Here is a 19966-nt window from a genome sequence, read left to right on the forward strand (position 1 = left end):
TGGTTGGTGAAACCTCTCCTTGTTTACTCCCCACGGTGACGCTATGCCTGCTAGTAAACGCCATAGGGACCCAGAGGATGTAGCTCTCTCACCGGTTCCCAAACAATCTAAAATAGAGGACTTTTTAAACAAATCTGCTTTTATAGTTCCAACAAAAAACCGGTTTTCTCCTCTTGAAGATGATTGTGAGTGTGGGGAGAGTATTCAAGGTGAGAGCATGGAACTGGCTACAGCAATGGGGCAAGTTGATCCTGTGCTCCTCAGAGAGGAAGGAATAACAAATAGGGAGAGCACCCAATTAACTCTAATTGCAAGAACGGTTGAACATATCTTCCAGCAAATTAGAGGTATTGCCTCTCAAATAACCCAATTATCCAAAGAGGTCCACAGTTTATCAGTTAATACCAAGCAGGCATCAACAGAACACCATAGTACCAAAGGAAATTGGTGACAACAAGAGCAGACCCCTAAGCTCAACATAGAACGTGCAGAGGCTCTTAAAACAAACTCTTCTTATTTAATCTTCCAACCAAAAAAGATCTGCATGACAATTTGTGGAAGGCCAGATCAAACTCCTAGCTGGAAAGGTGCCCAGCGTTCCAAACGACATTTATCAGACTTACTTGGCATTGGACTTCCAGAGATCGACCTCGTTAGGACTGAACTCTTGAATACCACAAATCAAATCCAAAAAAATATGTTAACTTTTTCCTCTACTAGACTGCCCTCACTGATTCACAAGCTGAAATTCAGATTGTCAAGCAGAGGAGTTTTTCCAACCCGAGTATTTCGCAATTCTATTGTTGCACCCTTATGTAAGATGAGGACTGGTGCTTCAGAGGGGCTCACAAAACCAAAGCCTGGATCCCCAATGGAAGTAATGACATCACAAAAAACTTGACAGGTGGGGAGGAAACAGACATGCCTGAGTTGAATTCGCAGGATCATGCCCAACATCAAAATAACCAGGTGAGCCAAAAGGAACAGCCGATTCCTCTAGACAATCATCTTCAGGAATCTGAGCACTGATCAAGGGAAGTAATCTGAGCACTGATCAAGGGAAGTAATCTGAGCACTGATCAAGGGAAGTAATAGTGCCACTGTATTCTGCTCTGGTCAGACCTCACCTGGAGTACTGTGTCCAGTTCTGGGCACCACAGTTCAAGAAGGACACTGACAAACTGGAACGTGTCCAGAGGAGGGCAACCAAAATGGTCAAAGGCCTGGAAACGATGCCTTATGAGGAACGGCTAAGGGAGCTGGGCATGTTTAGCCTGGAGAAGAGGAGGTTAAGGGGTGATATGATAGCCATGTTCAAATATATAAAAGGATGTCACATAGAGGAGGGAGAAAGGTTGTTTTCTGCTGCTCCGGAGAAGCGGACACGGAGCAATGGATGCAAACTACAAGAAAGAAGATTCCACCTAAACATTAGGAAGAACTTCCTGACAGTAAGAGCTGTTCGACAGTGGAATTTGCTGCCAAGGAGTGTGGTGGAGTCTCCTACTTTGGAGGTCTTTAAGCAGAGGCTTGACAACCATATGTCAGGAGTGCTCTGATGGTGTTTCCTGCTTGGCAGGGGGTTGGACTCAATGGCCCTTGTGGTCTCTTCCAACTCTATGATTCTATGATTCACTCTGTAAATCCTTTGGAAGAGGATTTTCTCAGCTCCTTGAGGAATCTCCCTCAGGAAGAGCAACAAACAGTTATCAAGAGGCTTGATCTTATGAGCCAGACATTGAAAGAGATTAAAGAACCGGAGGCAGAGACTGATAATAGACCCAATGGCCACAACAGAATGATAACTCTAGAACCACCGGAGTATTGGACAAAGATGAGATATTTAGAAGAGGAGGAGTCAGGAAATACACCCAAGAAATCCCCATTGGCAAGCAATTTGCAAAGAAAAGGCCCAGTGATTACAAATGTGAGCACTTTATGTACGACGACTGAAATAATCGAACATCTGGATTATTCCACTAGCATTAGCAATACTCTGTTGCCTCAAAAACTGGTAAACTCTGAGAGTACATTGGCCAACAATTGACTAAGCGTAAATCACTGTAAAACAATTAAACTTCTCTCATGGAATGCAACAGGGTGGACGAACAAGATCCAAGACAGTGATTTCTGTTCTTATCTACAAACACATGATATCATCTTTCTTCAAGAAACCTGGGCAAAAGAGGGCACTATGGTTGAACTACAGGATTTTACTGTTGGGAAACTGCCAGGGAGATATAGTCCATCATGGCCCCAAGCCGGCTGCCGGACGTCCATCGATCTCCCGTAGACAGGCAGATCCAGCAGTTAGCGACACAAAGCCACATTCCAGGGCTCGTGCACACTCCTCTTTATTAGCAGAAACACAGGCAGAAAGCTTGCACCGCAGAAGAGCATATTTTACAGACTTTATTTTGCGTTGAACAGAACAAAGAAAAACATGACCGTTCTGAGTCAGTGTCTTCGACCGACTGCGAAATCGAAAGGAACAGCAGAACATAAACATCCTGTGAACAGGACATGCACAGACTCTGTGACTCACAAAGTCTGCTCCCTTTTAAGGTGGGACGGAAATATCCCAACATCCTCCCCCTTTCTGTGTAACCTGTAGTACCTGTGGTTCAACCCAATTGCAACCTTTGTACATAAACCTTAAGTTGTTCTCTGTTAACAACCTTCGACAACAGATCAGCAGGAATTTCATTTCCTGGCATGTAGGACACCTGAATGAGTCCTTTCTGAATACACTCTCTTGCACGATGTAGCTTAATCTGCAAGTATTTGGTTCTCTGCTTGCAACTCTCCGAGTTCAGCAAAGCCAAACACGATCTATTGTCTTGATACACTTGTACAGGACATTTCACAGACACCCTGATGTCCTTAAACAGTTGCATCAACCATTCACAATCCATGAGTGAAAATGACAGAGCATTGAGTTCTGCTTCACAGGAACTTAGGCTCACTGTTGTCTGCTTCTTGCACAACCAGTCAAACAGGCAGTGGTTGTACATGTAGCATACTCCAGAAGTGCTTGTACCATCCGTGGTGTCACTTCCAAAACTTGCGTCTGCAAAGATCTCAAGACCTCCAGTCTTCTGACTGGTGAACCTCAGCCTGTAGTGCATAGTCCCTTTCAATTAGCGGGCTATGCGCTTCAGAGCTTTCCAGTCCTGAACAGTAGGATTGTTGGCATGTCTGCTAAGCAGATTACAGCTATGTCAGGTCTTGAACATCTGGCAATGAAATTCAGCTTGCCTAGAATGCATCTGTATAGCGTTGTGTCAGAAAACGCTTCAGCAGTACTGTCTACCTGGTAACCTGTCACCATCGGTGTGTCTGCTGGGTTTGCATCAACCAAATTCAACCTGGTTAACACATCAGCAATTTTCTGTGTTTGGTGTACCAGAAAATTACCTGCTTGGTCCCTCTACACCTGCAGAGAAAGATAGTTGGATACCTCACCAAGATCCTTCATGTCAAAGTGCTCCTTCAGCTGAGCTAGGGTGCTTTGATAAAAAGCCTGATTCTTCCAAAACATCAGAAGATCATCAACAAAACATAAACAATACAGTTTGTTTTGCCCCTCCTCCTTGACAAACACACATGGATCAGCTTTGCCCTGGTGAAAACCTAGAGAAAGCAATGTCTCAGTGAGTTTTGTGTTCCAACACCTGGCACTCTGCTTGAGACCATATAAGGATTTCTGCAGTTTACAGACCATTCCCTTCTGTATCTGCACCCCATCAGGTGGAAGCATGAACAGCTCCTCGTTCAAAATCCCGTACAAAAAAGCTGTATTAATGTCATGATGGGTAACATGCAGTTTCTCCTCCGCAGCGATCTTGAGCATCAGCTGAATGCTCTCATATTTGACTGTGGGAGAGTAGGTCTCGTGGTAATCCTGTCCTGGTACCTGTGAAAAACCTCTGGCAACCAATCTGGCTTTGTGTCTGACTACCTTGCCATTCTGGTCTGTCTTGGCCTTGAAGACCCATTTGCTGCCAACCAGTCTCATTCCTGGGACTACCGGTACCAGTTCCCAAGTTTGGTTCCTGTTCAAGGAATCAACTTCAGCCTTCATGGCATTAAGCCAAGGCTCAGCATCTTTAGAGGTTAACTCCTGAACCTCTTTGAAGCTTGAAGGTTCCCACACCTTCTCTGAGCTACTAAGAACAGCAGTTGCTGTCTTAGCAAACTCATCAGCATACCTCTTTGGAGGTTTGCCCTTCGTGGCTCTCTCAGATCTGCGTAATATACGCAAGTCTTCTTGACTCATCTCCTCTTTCTTAGGAGAAAAGCGACCAATGGTGAACAGTGGTTCTTCCAGTTCATTGTCAGACGCATCAGATGGTCTGACTGAGGCCTTTGCGCTCTTGTAGTCTGCTGTGTCATCACTGTCACTGACACCAGCAGCAGCGCCGCCCACTGAACTGGAATCCGCACTCTGATCATCATCATCATCATCATCATCCTCATCAGCTTCCTCAGCTTTAGCTGCTAGCTTGACATCACCTTCATCCTCCTCTGGGTAACTCTGGAAAATTCCCACATTTTCCCCCCACTTGGGATTGTACTCAACACTCCTTGTGAACTTAATGGACTTAGAGTTAGTCATCCATACCCTGTATGCACCTTTTTCGTACCCCATGAACAAACCATGTGCCCCACGCTTCCCAAGCTTGTTGGTTTGTGGGGAGTGTACCCACATGTCAGAACCAAAGATTCTCATGTGCTTGATGTTGGGCTTCTTGCCAAACATCTTCTCATAGGGGGTACAGCCAATGGGTGATGACAATCTGCGATTAAAGGAGTAAACAAAATACCCCAGAGCTTCCCCCCAAAACTTATCAGGGAGATTGGCATCATGCAACAAGGTTTTCATTCCTTGCAGCAACGTTTGATTTGCTCGCTCCGCAAGCCCATTCATCCATGGCGATCTGGGCGTTGACATGTCATGCTGGATTCCCTTCTCAGTCAGGAAAGCTTCAAACTGCTGAGAAGTGAACTCCCCGCCCCGATCAGTAAACAAACAGGCAATACGATTACCGTGCACATTCTCCAACCAAGCACAGAATGCCTTAAACTTCGGAAACGCTTGCGATTTCTGTTCGAGCAAAAACACATGAATGTACCTGGAAAAAGAATCAATTAGAACCATGAAGTACCTTGCTCCTCCTAAAGTGGGCGCAAGTGGCCCAACCAGGTCTGCATGCACTAGCTGGTAGGGTTTGGAAGCCTGCCTGCTAGACTCCTTGCCTTTTGGAGCAACCTTCACCTTGTTCTCTGCACAAGATACACACTTCATGTGAAATTTACAGGGTTTGATGTTCAAACCCTCAACCACCTCTGGCATCTTGGCCAGTGCCTTCCAAGAGAGGTGACAAAATCTTCGATGTGCATCATGAATGCAACCTGCATGAAGAACTTTGTTAGTTTGTGCAACACAACAAGAATCAGCATTTGACACAACAGCAGTGTCGTCATAAGTTATATGGAACAAACCATCCATAAACTTTGCATGCAAATAGTCCTCTTTGCCTTTACTGATGACACAGACGCTCCTCTTGAAGGAAATCTGAAAACCACGACCAGTAAGCTGTGGGACACTGAGCAAGTTGCTTGCAGCTCCTGGAACAAAAAGTACATTACTGATGGTTGTGTGCAGACTTGCAAGTTTCACAGTCCCTTCTCCTGCAATTTGCAACGTCCTTCCATCAGCCAGGTGGATCTCACCTTCCTGAGGCTTGAAGGAGATAAACAGGTGGCGATCCTTCGTGACGTGGCGGCTGGCACCTGAATCAACAATAAATCTGCCTTTGGCTGTTGGAGCAGTCTTTACAGCAAGCAAACCCTTGTTTTCCACCGGTGTGGGCTTTTGCAGCTTGCCCCCCTGCTCCTGGCCAGCAGACGTGCCTTTAGCCTTTGGTGAAGCTGTGCCAGCAAACATAGCCTTGTTTTTCCCTGGCGCGGGCTCTTCACCCCCCCTCTGCTTCTGGCCATCTGCAGGCGTCGGCCTCTGTTTACCTTTGCCTTTCCGGCCTCTGCAAAGGCGATGACCTTGGTTCCCATGAGAAACAGAGCTCTCAGCTGCCGTCTCCTTGGCTCCTCCTGGAGGCTGGAATGCTGCCTGGGATGACGTGACGGTCAGCTCCCCCTGCAGCCTGCAACCGGTGCCCTCAGCATCCCTGCATTCACCCGCATTCTGGGAAACAGCTAGGACCTCCGATGCAGTCAAACTCTGGGCTGGGATGACTGGCTGGTGGGCTTTCTTCAAAGCATCCCACATCCCACGTGCAGTGGTGTTGCCAGCAAGCGTCTTAATTTCCTCAAGAGAGACGGATAAGACTATTGCGTCTATCGCCTTCGAATCATCGGCTTTCCATCTCTCTGTCAGAGGAACCGGAGGGGCCTCAGATACGGTATGCCACACCCTAAACTGACGCAACAAGCTCTCACACCATTTTGCCCAGGTTTCATAATTCTGTCCATGTAACTTAGGACACTGAGTGGCCTCTGAAGCTTCAAAAGCGTGGAAAAACTCCATTCCAGCTTTTTACTTGAGCCGTGAGCCTTTATAACTTCAGAGACTCCTTATCTTGGCAGCTCATTAATCACGAACTCTCTGGCTCGGCTCCCAGGCCAATTAAGCCCTGCCGGAGATCAAAGACTCCTTCTGAGGTAAACAGAAAAAAGCCTCTCTTTCGCTTTTCCCACATCATACCTCTCAGTCTGTTGCAGCTTTACTCTCCTGTAGGTGCTGTGAATCTGGGCCCGAAACCTTGTTGTTGGGAAACTGCCAGGGAGATATAGTCCATCATGGCCCCAAGCCGGCTGCCGGACGTCCATCGATCTCCCGTAGACAGGCAGATCCAGCAGTTAGCGACACGAAGCCACATTCCAGGGCTCGTGCACACTCCTCTTTATCAGCAGAAACACAGGCAGAAAGCTTGCACCGCAGAAGAGCATATTTTACAGACTTTATTTAGCGTTGAACAGAACAAAGAAAAACATGACCGTTCTGAGTCAGTGTCTTCGACCGACTGCGAAATCGAAAGGAACAGCAGAACATAAACATCCTGTGAACAGGACATGCGCAGACTCTGTGACTCACAAAGCCTGCTCCCTTTTAAGGTGGAACGGAAATATCCCAACATCTACAAGTTACACTCAACCAGCTCTTAAAACTGTAAAGTATGGAAGGCCTAGTGGGGGGCTGGCGGTGCTGGTGTCAACCTCTCTTAATGTATCAATTCAACAGTGTCCCTCGTTGACCACCCCTAATTTTTTAGTGTTGTCCCTTTCTGATAGTCTTCTGAGAAATACTTATTGCATCTGTGTGTACATACCTCCAGTAAAGTCTTGTGGGGAACTGAGATCATATTGGGATAAACTTGATCAACTACTCGAAAGTATAGACTCTGTGTCACCTAACCCTCGGCTTGTCTTGGGAGGTGACTTCAATGCCCGGATCGGCCTTGTTTCCCCACAAAATACAATATTATCTGGTCTAAACTTGGAGGACAAACCTGAAATCTGTCAGAGGGCAGCAATGGACACCACCTCTAATCGCGCTGGGAAATATCTTTGTGAACTTATAATAAAGCATAACCTTTTGTTATGCAATGGGCACGGTCAAGGGGATCAAGAGGGTTATTTTACTTTTATCTCCCCCAGAGGATTTACTAGCACCATAGATTATATCCTAACATCTAATAATGTGCCAGTTAACCGAGATACCTTCTCTCACCCTGGAGAAGAGTGACTCATCCTGAAGAAGAGTGACTAGTGGGGTGCCACAGGGTTCTGTCTGGGGCCCGGGCTTGGCAGGGTGTTGGAATGAAACCATGACAGACGAGTAGCAGGTGTCATGAGAGAGGCGTCTGCCGGGGCGAGCCCCGGGAACTCTCTTTTATTGAATATTACAAACATTGCCACAGGTGTGCTTGTGGCTGATTGGTTGATACAAACACAAAGCAACTTGTTGCTGATTGGTTAACATAAGTACAAGGCGGGAATTACATGTGAACATTAATCACCGATAGATTAAAGGCTGGGAAACGAAGGTGGCACTAGACAGGCATGAAACCTCCTAATTAAATTATAACTAAAGATTGATATAGCATGACTAAAACAATTACTAATGATTGATCATAACATGAAAGAATATAATAATTGAATTCCGTAGATGTGGTCAGCTGTGCATTAAGTACAGGTCATAGTGTTTTTCATGAACTTAGCAATGAAGGAATGTCTTGGTATTTAGAACAGGTTTGTACAGTGTGTGCAGAAGCAGAGAAAAGCTTATAAACGAGACTTCCCAGAATGCCAGAGAAAAGAAGCAAGGCTTCCCATAATGCCACAGTTATGTGCAGAAGCAGTTCCCTTCATCTCCCCCTTTCTTTTCTTGTTTGCGAGGTGTTCTGGGTGAATAAGACAAAAATATTTCAGGATACGTGGTTTGCCAGCGCATGCCCGAAATAAGTTCGCCAGGGTTGATGGGACAAAAATGCTTCGGGATATGTGGTATGCCAGCGCATGCCCAAAATAAGCCTGCCCACATCTCCCCTATTATTTACTGTTGGTGCTGCCACTTCGCAAAGTAGGCAGCAAGGAGTTTATTGGGTGGCAGAGGGGGAGAGAGGAGCCGAGACAAGAGACTTATGAGGCCAGGAACGCATTGGAGGAAGCAACATAACAAAATTAAGATACATATAATGACAATGGCATATTGAAAGAGATTACGAAGCCAAGTAAGGTTAGGCAGCCAAGCGGTAAGCCACTGGGTGAAAGAATCCCAGAGGCCAGAAAATCCAACGTCTTGTTTAATGTGGTGTGTAAGATTTTGCAAATGAGAAATTTGGCTTTGAATGGCTTTAGAATTATCAGTAATATTAAAACAACACATGTCGTCCACTTGTTCACAGCCGTAATGATGAAGCATCAATAGATAATCAATAGCAGCCCGGTTCTGTAAAATTCCATGCTGGAGTTCACTTTGCTCCTTATTCAAAAGGTGAAGGGCTTGAGAAGTCTGAAATCAAACCTTTATTAGGCATTATGCAAATAAAAACCGTAAGAAGGAAAATAACATGTAAAAGCCTTGAAATATATATAAAAAGGCAGCAGTTGGCTACAATCATATATATATATATATACATATAAAATCAGTGGTTTTCCTTGTTAACCTGCTCCTTGGAGGACTGCAGCCAAAAACTCGGCTACCCCCGCCGTTACCCTTTGGTCAACGTCGGATAGGCAGAATCCCGCACATTCACCTTGCTGGGGTTCCAGACCACCCAAAAGAGGGGACAGCACGCGTTGACGGAGCGTACTGTACAATGGGCAATGAAAGAGAATATGCTCTACAGTGTCCGGGACATTCATAGAGCATCTGCAGAATCTCTTGTTTCTAGGGATGTTTTGATATCTTCCCCAGACAAATGCTGAGGGAAAGACATTCAACCGGGCCAGCATAAAAGCCCTACGTTGGGCTGGGATTATTAATTTAGTGACGTAATTGACTCTGCTATCTAAGATATTTAAATCATAGAATATGGGGGAGCAAATTTTATTTACAGCTGCCATAATATTTTGTCTCTCCACATCCTTTAGTCTAGCTAGGATATTATGGAAAATGTATTGCTCATTAGAATTATACAGGGGCTCCAGCTCGATGCCTAAAGATTCAATCTTTTTTTCGAGGTACTGATACCATCTTGATTTATAGGAGTCTTTGAGCAGATCAGCGAGCAGGCTTGATGGAGAGCAGCGAAAATGGCACCGTAACCAGTACTTTATTGAGGTGGACCAGGCCCAGTATTCCATTGTGTGTATGCCTATTTCTGCACACATTGTTTCATATTTGATCGCAGCTGGGAGTCCAAGAATACGTCTCAGAAAGCTGGAGTGAATCTTATTTAAATCACTGTTATATGCTTGAATCCATAGCGGGATTCCATAGAATATCTGGGCTTGCACTTTTGTTTGAAAAATCTGATTGGCTGCAGGAATAAATTGATTACCTTTCTGATAATAAAAACGGGCAACTGCTGATGAGGTGCACTTTGCCTGTTTTATGGCATTTGTGCGATGACTTGCCCACCCTAGATTGCTCTGGAATAAGATTCCCAGATACCTATAGATTTTTACTTGTTGGATTTCTTGCCCTCTTATTTTCCATTTCTCTAGTTTCCAACCATTTGAGAAGACCAAAATTTTTGTCTTCTCGTAATTTATAGAGAGTTTATTACATTCGCAGTAGAGGGTCAGAGAAGATATAAGACGTTTCAGACCCAAGCTCGTTAATGATAGTAGGACTGCATCGTCTGCGTATAATAAGAGAGGAACTGGTTTCTGATTAAGTTTAGGGGCATGTGATTCTATTTTTTGAAGGTGATCTGGCAAGTCTGATAAGAATAAGTTAAATAGAAAGGGGGCAAGAATACATCCTTGTTTTACCCCTTTCGAGATTGGGATGTCTGATGAAAGATGACCTATGGTGTTAAGTTTGACTTGACAGACATTGGAAGAGTATAGATTTTGTATTAGAATCAATAAGCGCTGATCAATTTTTAGTTCTGCGAGTTTCCTCCACAGCTTTGGGCGGTCAATTGAGTCGAATGCACCACGACAAAAGCAGCATATATCTTAGATTGCCTTTGGGATCTATATTTTTCAACCAAATGCATAAGTATAAGGCAGTGGTCTAATGTAGAGCAACCTTTAGAGAAACCTATTTGTTCTTTCCCTGGTAAATTTAAATTTTTCATCCATATAAGGAGTTTAGATAGGAGGTGCTTAGCGTAGATTTTCCCTATCACTGATAGTAAGCTTATCGGTCTGTAATTCTTTGGTTCTTTTGGGTCGCCATTTTTGAAGATTGGGATAATTATTGATCTTAACCATATCTCCGGTATGATCCCATCTTTGTCTATGAGAGTAAACAATTGAGCTAGGGGTTCTGCCCACCAATCTATATAGGTCTTAAATAATTCTATTGGTAGACCGTCTGGCCCAGGCGATTTCCCCGATTTGAAATTTTTAACTATCTCTCTAATTTCCACTTCTTCTACCCTTGGCCACTCCTGGAGTTTATTGATTTTATTTATAGCGGTCTCATTTCCTTTAAGTTCACTGTGTAGATTGTTAAATACAGATGTAAAGTATTGGGACCATTTGGATTCTGCAATTGGTGGTTGGGTTAGTTGATTTTCGGCTTTCAGTCCTCCGTACACTAGGTTCCAGAACGCTTTGTTGTTTTTACTCTGAATTGAGTCAAATAGTTGTAGCCATTTTTGGGTTGCATATTTCTGTTTCTTTTCGGCCAGAATGTAATGATATTTTCTTTTTTCATCAAGATAAGAGGGCTCTAGTTTAATGCGATTATTTTTAAATGTTTGACGCAGTTTTCTTTTTAGCTGGAAACATTCATCGTCAAACCAGGGGCTAGCGCTATGTTTAAGTATCCAACCTTTAAGTGGAGTACTAAGCTCTACAAACATTTGGAAGATTTCATTATAAGTTTTCAGAATATCACTGCAGGGATTAGTGGTCTTTAAATTGGATAATACTTGTTTTCTCAGGTTGGCTGTAAGTTTTTGCCCCACTGCTGCACTCATTTCCTGAGACCATTTTAATTGAGTCATTTGTTTGTATTGAGAAGGTTCTATGATATTGTACTTAGTTATTTTGGTTTCGTTCTTTAAGTTTATAGACAGCGATAGTGGCTGATGGTCGCTTTCAGTACGCGTTCCAATTTTGAGGTCCATGATCGAATTTATAATATTATAAGGGGCAAGAATATAGTCGATGACACTGCATCCTCGGGGGGAGAAGTATGTAAACTCCCCGCTTCTATCGCCTTCTGTTGAGCCGTTCACAATCTGCAAATTAAAGTTGTTACATAATTCAAGTAGGCGTAAGCCTTCGTTGTTTACAACCCTATCTCTGGAGAAACGTCCTATTTTCAGGGCATGTGCGATATCATTATCAGTATTCCAATTTAATTTGCTACATAGTTGTTCATTGTTGGTTCCCACTCTAGCATTAAAATCACCTGCTATTATCAGTGAAGCATTTGGGTATTTATCGGTCAAATTTTCTATATAGAAGGTTAGCTGTGACCAATTTTCACTGCTGCTGTTGTTTTTGGTTGGGGGGATGTAGACGTTTACAAGTAGCAAGGTATCGTCTTTTTGTGTTAAAAGTAGAGCTTGTGCAAGTGGAAAGCATTTTTCTAGCTGCTTGATCTCAAACCCTAAGTTGTCTTTGATCATACAACAGAACCCTGCTTTCGGCCGGCCCTTCGTGTTTGTTTTCAAAGCGGGTTTCGTATAGGAGGTGAATCCATTAATTTTAATATCTCTAGTTGACCATGTTTCTTGTAGAAGTATTAATTCAAAATCTTTGAAGAAGTTCATTAGGTCTGGGTCTCCGCCTTTGTTTCCCCACCCTGCAATATTCCAGGACAGTAAGCGTAGAATCCGTTTTTGAGTTGGTGGCTGGTTAACAGCATTTAGTCATTCTAGTTCTGTTATTGAGTCCAGCGAGGAATTTTGTCTTTTGCAAATACAGCCATTTGTCGCTGCTTTCGGTGGGGAGGGTAATGGTGGGTCTTTTAGATTCTTTTTTAAAGTGCGGGGAATTATTTCCTCCCTTTCTTGATTTTCTTCCTTAGCTGTTCCTTGTTCCTGGGGGATTTCTGTGCTTGGTGGACTGTTATGGGCAGTAGGGCTGTTTTCGGTCTCTACTTCCATTTCTTTGGCCTCATTTGGCGTTAGGCTCAATGTGCCAGGTCTGTTGGAGGTCATCTTTTGTTCGGCAATGTTAGAGTCCTTTGTAGTACTTAAATAAAGGGTACCTATTTCGTTTGGAGCTAGTATTTGATATCCCAGCCAGGAATTTGTGGTCTCTTTACTGGGGTTTTTCCTTGCCATTTCATATTTTAGAGGAGGCTGGATTTGAAGCTCTGCATCTATACATTTGAAAGTTCCATTAGTAGCTCTCTTTTGGACTATGCATTTTGGGGAGAGGGCAGGTAAGTGTAGAGTTTGATTGTGTATTGTTTCTACTGCATTTTGCTGATCTTGTTGGCGAATTTCGGTCAATCTGGCCTGTAGTTTCGTCAATTTACTGAGTATGTTTATTTGTTCTTTATCTGGTAGCTTAGTAAAATTGCTTAGCAGATCTTCTTCTTCTGGGACGGTCCAGTCTATTGTGTCAAAAGCGAGGCTGTTATTTGATGCTACAGTCGCTTGGTTTGGGAGCTTGGGTTTTTCTTGCGTGATTTCCCGGGAAGCTGGCTGCGGCTTCACCCATCTATTGAGTTCTTCCACGGGAGTAGGGCAGGTGTCGGCTTCTGGTGGAATGGCCTTGTTCATCTTATTTTGTCTTTTAGATGCAATCAATGGACTGAGTGATATATCTTTGAAGTGTCGACGCGGAATAATTCCTTTCTGGACTAAATGAGCCTTTTCCCTTAAGATTTTGGTTGGGATTCTGTGACTACCAAATCTTAGTAGTACTTTTTTGGAGTATCCATCGTTAGTGAGCCTCTTGACTGCTTTTAAGTCAATACTTCCACCCTCAAAGCCTAGGAGCAGATTTAGATGATGTCTGGCCCAGAAGGATGACTCCCAGTAAGGTAGGGGCCCTCTATATGGAAAAATGTGGAGAACAATCTCACACGGCCTCAATATCAGGTTGAATGAATGAGGGGGGCTTCCTCTGGCTTTTGGCTGGTTTAGAGGTATAAATTTGTATTTGCTCTGTTTGCTTCCAGGGCTTGTTAAGGATGTCAAAAAAGGAGTGAGTTGCCTCCTTTCATCTGGGTTATCCAGCTTCTTGGAGATGTTTTGTAGTTGTTCAAAGATTTTTTGAACTGTTTGAGCAGTCAATAGGCAGCATTCCTCCAGCAGCTCCACCTTTCTACCAATTAGTGCTTGTGCCTCGATTATGGGAGTAGTAGCCTTGTCCTCATTTATCCCTGAGGATATCTCTTCAACTGTCTCTCCGTGAAAAGAGTTGGGGGAAGTTTTGGGAGGGAATGTGTGCTGTTTTTGGGGTAGCAGGTAATTATCTAGATTACTCTGTTTGAAGCCAGAGGGCTCTGCGTCGGTTTCTATATCAGGGCACCTGGTTCTTTTGGCTCTTCTCATTGCTAGATTCTTCTTAAATCAATGAGATCAGACTTCTAAATAGAGTGATAAAGTGCTAAAGTTTTCAGGTCGCAATCTCATTCGATTCTTGTTCGGTCCTGGCTGGGCTGCTGCTAGGAGTTTTAAAGCTGGGTCCAATTAGAGCACTCCTTTAAGGTACCCCCCCCTTCGTCTCAGTTTGTTAAGACAACTGGGTTGTTTGGGGGGTCCACGAAGTTTGAGGTGGGGAAAAAAATTTGTAGTTTTATGAATTTGTAGTTTTTAGAGTTGAAAGCCCACTAGAAGTCCTTAAAGATCCTTGGAGTAAATTTATCACGAAAAGTCGATGAGAAACTGGGAGGGAGTGCCTTAATGCCCGGGAGGGAATGGCTGGGAGCCTTCGTTAAGACTTCATTAACTTCATTGGGTCCCGGCACCGAGGAGGATAAAATAAGATGTTCAAAAGCACAGCGAGATAATGAAAGGAAATAAAATCCAAAGGAAGGAGGGGAGTCGGCAACAAAGGGCATTTAGTTAAAAGAGTTCTTTGAGCTCCGATAAGAGCGTCTTACCTCGGCGCCATCTTGAAGGTAATCCCGGCTTGAGAAGTATAATTCAGGGCTTTTGCTGCAGAACAAGCTAAAGAGTTAATGTTCCTACTATTGCGTACAGCCAATCCAGGGACTCCTAGGAGAGAAACAGCTAAAGAGATATATTCAGACCTGCTAGGAAGAGAAATTGAATCGTCACAATCGTTAGTCAATGCAATCTAGCGGCGATATCTGGAGCGGGACAGGTGATGTTTTTTGGGTAATATGATGGACAAACGGCTTAAACAACAAGGTGTGCCATGGCTGATGTTCGCAGGAATATAATTAAATGTATAGCCTGGACACGACCAGAACCAGCCTTCAGGCAGCTCTGTATATTTATATACATAGGAAATATTTACATAATCAGAGCAATTAAAATTATCCTTGCCCATTTTCACACAATTGGTTTTTGTGCAATTCACCATACGGGCACAAGTAACATTAAAGGAAGCCACGTATGGGGTCAATAAATCAATAGCCAAAGGTGGGCGTCGGCGTACTTGGTTACCCCAGTTATGGTAACCGGAATAGCCAAGGGTACGGAGAGAATCATTTTGGGGTAAAGATGAATAAAACCAGGTATCATTTTGCAAATCTAGAGGGTCATGGCAAACAGGGATAAGGCAAGAGCCAAGGAGCCAAGAGTGACTAGTGGGGTGCCACAGGGTTCTGTCTTGGGCCCGGTCTTATTCAACATCTTTATCAACGACTTGGATGATGGACTCAAGGGCATCCTGATCAAATTTGCAGATGACACCAAACTGGGAGGGGTGGCTAACACCCCAGAGGACAGGATCACACTTCAAAACGACCTTGACAGATTAGAGAACTGGGCCAAAACAAACAAGATGAATTTTAACAGGGAGAAATGTAAAGTATTGCACTTGGGCAAAAAAAATGAGAGGCACAAATACAAGATGGGTGACACCTGGCTTGAGAGCAGTACATGTGAAAAGGATCTAGGAGTCTTGGTTGACCACAAACTTGACATGAGCCAACAGTGTGACGCGGCAGCTAAAAAAGCCAATGCAATTCTGGGCTGCATCAATAGGAGTATAGCATCTAGATCAAGGGAAGTAATAGTGCCACTGTATTCTGCTCTGGTCAGACCACACCTGGAGTACTGTGTCCAGTTCTGGGCACCACAGTTCAAGAAGGACACTGACAAACTGGAACGTGTCCAGAAGAGGGCAACCAAAATGGTCAAAGGCCTGGAAACGATGCCTTATGAGGAACGGCTAAGGGAGCTGGGCATGTTTAGCCTGGAGAAGAGGAGGTTAAGGGGTGATATGATAGCCATGTTCAAATATATAAAAGGATGTCACATGGAGGAGGGAGAAAGGTTGTTTTCTGCTGCTCCAGAGAAGCGGACACGGAGCAATGGATCCAAACTACAAGAAAGAAGATTCCACCTAAACATTAGGAAGAACTTCCTGACAGTAAGAGCTGTTCGACAGTGGAATTTGCTGCCAAGGAGTGTGGTGGAGTCTCCTACTTTGGAGGTCTTTAAGCAGAGGCTTGACAACCATATGTCAGGAGTGCTCTGATGGTGTTTCCTGCTTGGCAGGGGGTTGGACTCGATGGCCCTTGTGGTCTCTTCCAACTCTATGATTCTATGATTCTATGATTTCACCTATGGATACCTGCTGGGTGAGGCAGAAGGAAGAAACATTAAGGGTCTTTGCAAAAGATTCCCACACATTTATCGGTGTGGAACCACCGCTATTAGGAGCGGAAGCGGAAAGGGGCAAAAACAAAATGCTGAAAAGGAGTACTATCATGGAATTTATGTTAAGGCAAGAAATAATGCACAGAAGCAAATTCTCAGGGGTTGCTTCAAGCTGCTTTTCCTTTCTAAGCTGTTCAGCTTGAAATGAGAGTGATTTTATTTGGCCCCACGCCATACCGGTGTGGTTGATTTCCAGTTGAGGGGAAGCGCAAGCTTACTCATTAAATTGAATGGCGACTTGCCCCACAAGTTGAGGTGAATTTTTAACACACAGGGTTGGATGTATGCAATGGTTTCAGAGCTATCAGGCAGAGAAACAGGCAGCCACTGTACGCTTTTGGAAGAGGTTTGGGGACCGCCCACACCCCAGACTGCCGAGGCAGACTCAAGGGGCCATGTGGGGTCCCAGCAACTACTGGAAATTACAGAAACGTCTGTGCCCATGTCAATCAAGCCTTCCAGCACAATACCATTGATTTTATACTTACGAAGAAGTTTCTTCCCTCCAATCCTCTGGACTACAGCTAACAGCTGTGGAGGGAAAGAAGAGTGCTCGTGCAAATTACTATCCATAATAGAGGCAGTAGGATGAGAAGGGAGCACCACCAAATGCGCCCAGGACTCACCCTTATTTAACTGCATGGGCATATGGCCCCAAAGTTGAACCATTCTTTTGCCCACATAGTCAGGATCCAGAACTCCCGGAATAACCTGGATACCTTCTTTTGCCACAGAAAATTTGGGTAAAATTAAACCTGCGACTTTAGGAGGTAGTGGTCCAGCCAACTGGGTGGGCATAAGCACAATTTCACCAGGTAAAACAGTGTCTTTGGTTTCTTGATTGATTAAATCAATGGCAAAATCAGAAGGTGTATTTTTAGAAAGTTTTTCAGCAGCAGAAACTAAAGGCGGAAAACTCTCTAATTGTCCTGGTCCGAGAGTGGGGCCGCAATGGAGTTTCCCGGACTCCTGCATTGATTAGCCCAATGATAGCCTTTACCACATTTCGGGCATTTTTTGGAAGGTCTAGCCCTGTTGGCAGCACCATCCTTGTTTGCCCCCCCCCCCCGCCAGGGGCTCTGCATTGCTTAGCAAAATGACCTGGGCGCTTACAATTAAAGCAATTTCCTGTAGGTTTGGTGGTAGCATGGATAGCGCCAGCAAGCAAAGACATCACATGGCTCTGGCTACCGACATCCGCACAAGCTTGAATCATATCGGCCAGGTCATATTTAGGGCGATGTATGATTGACTGCAATGCTTTCTTGCAATCGGTGTTTGCGTTTTCAAAGGCCAATTTTTTCATCAATTCATTCTGAGCTGTAGTGTTATCAATCTGCCTAGTGACTGATTCTTTCAATCTATCTATAAACTGATGGTAGGGCTCCGAATGCCGTTGCTTAATATTAACAAAGGAGCTCAGCGGTTGCCCTGAGACAGGGACTTTCCGGAAGGCGCGTTGTACACAGGTCGCGGTGCAACTAAAATGTGAAGCTGTCAGCGCCGCCTGGGCTGGTATATTATCATACTGACCCGCGCCATAAAGTTGATTGGCTGTATGCTGCGGATCAGACAGGGCTGATGCGCTATGTTTAAATTCACTTTCAAAAACTACATACTGAGCTGGGGATAACAGCATGCGCATCAGATCTTTCCAATCTTGAGGTAGCATTGTATAACCATTTGCTATTCCCTCCAACATTCCTATTACATAGGAGGATTTTAGACCGGAATCAGTAATGGCTTTTCTTAATTCTCTCATTATAGAATACGGAAGTGTTTTGTATAAAACCTGTTGTTGAACAGTTCCTGGGTTTGTATAGGTGATAGGGAAAGCAGATGGCAGCTCACCAGCCCATTCAGATTCCTCCTCTAAGGACAGGAGCCCTTTCTGCCTAGCCAGAGAAAGTGCGGTGCGCACAGCTCCTGTAGGAGCAGGCGAAGGAGGGAGGGGAGGGGGGATGGGGGGTGGATGTAGGCTGAGGCGAAGCAGGCGAAGGAGGGAGGGATTGGCAGGGTTGTGAAGGAGGCAAAAGCTTGGGGTAAGGTGGGGGATTGTCTGCAACGGCTAGAAGCGCAGGGGCCGAGGGAGACGCCTGAGGGGCCAGGGGGGCCTGGGGTCCTAATTTAGCAACGGCATCTGCACATTTCTGCCAAGTAAGCAGACAATGAATCGGAGCCCTTGGTTCTGCAAAGAGGGTTTTTCCGATCTTTTGCCAAGTCTCTATCCCCAAGGAACCTGTTTCAGGATACCAGGGGCACTGGCAAGCAATCTCACATAACAATCTTTCAATTTCCTTTAAAGAAATATGAGCACCCACCACCCGTTGTCTAACTAGATGAAGCAATTCTTTAGCATGCTCTTTTTGGAATTTAGTCAATTCCCCTCCCATACTCACGAAGTAGCGCGCTGGGACTTTTCCAGTCGAGTGAAGTATGAGGGCTGGCTGCGTAAGGGATCTGGCAATCACGTCGAGGGTCACCAGATGTTGGAATGAAACCACGACAGACGAGTAGCAGGTGTCATGAGAGAGGCGTCTGCCGGGGCGAGCCCCAGGAACTCTCTTTTATTGAATATTACAAACATTGCCACAGGTGTGCTTGTGGCTGATTGGTTGATACAAACACAAAGCAACTTGTTGCTGATTGGTTAACATAAGTACAAGGCATGTTACTCTATAGAACTGCATTCACGTGGGAAGATCACCGATAGATTAAAGGCTGGGAAACGAAGGTGGAACTAGACAGGCATGAAACCTCCTAATTAAATTATAACTAAAGATTGATATAGCATGACTAAAACAATTACTAATGATTGATCATAACATGAAAGAATATAATAATTGAATTCCGTAGATGTGGTCAGCTGTGCATTAAGTACAGGTCATAGTGTTTTTCATGAACTTAGCAATGAGGGAATGTCTTGGTATTTAGAACAGGTTTGTACAGTGTGTGCAGAAGCAGAGAAAAGCTTATAAACGAGACTTCCCAGAATGCCGGAGAAAAGAAGCAAGACTTCCCATAATGACACAGTTATGTGCAGAAGCAGTTCCCTTCAGCTGGGGGTTGGACTCGATGGCCCTTGTGGTCTATTCCAACTCTATGATTCTATGATTCTATGATAATTCCCAGAGCTGAAAGTGACCACTTTCCACTTGAGTAATGTCTGACATCATTCTTTTCTCCTGCCTTTCCTAAATTATTGGATGAAACAGAATATCTGATACTTGGAAATAGAAGGTTAAAATGGAATGCACAGGTCCAAGAAAAAATGATTCAGATCCTGGATTCCCATGAATTTGCTTTATTAAAGGGGGAAATGTTGTTAGAAACAGGAAACATAATTGGACTTTATGAGAATATAATAAACCAAATGCGCCCACTGATGACCACAGCTAATGTGATAAAAAACAAAAAGTTTAAGAGACAGACTTGGTTTGATAAGGAATGTCAGAATAGCAAAAAAATACCTAGCTAGGGTACTTAGAAAATTGAAGTTAAAACAA

At 44.2% G+C, this 19966-nt stretch overlaps 1 long non-coding RNA gene across 1 annotated transcript; it reads left to right on the forward strand.

The window, feature by feature from the left end:
- Positions 1-7838: 7838 nt before the first annotated feature.
- LOC309523357 lies at positions 7839-19254 on the forward strand. The gene is made up of 2 exons (XR_014215326.1): positions 7839-8066; positions 19195-19254. It is a non-coding gene; the product is annotated as an uncharacterized lncRNA (long non-coding RNA).
- The last annotated feature ends 712 nt before the right edge of the window (positions 19255-19966 follow it).

This window comes from Podarcis vaucheri (assembly GCF_965113315.1).
Source record: "Podarcis vaucheri genome assembly, chromosome: W".
NCBI classification, from domain to species: domain Eukaryota; kingdom Metazoa; phylum Chordata; class Lepidosauria; order Squamata; family Lacertidae; genus Podarcis; species Podarcis vaucheri.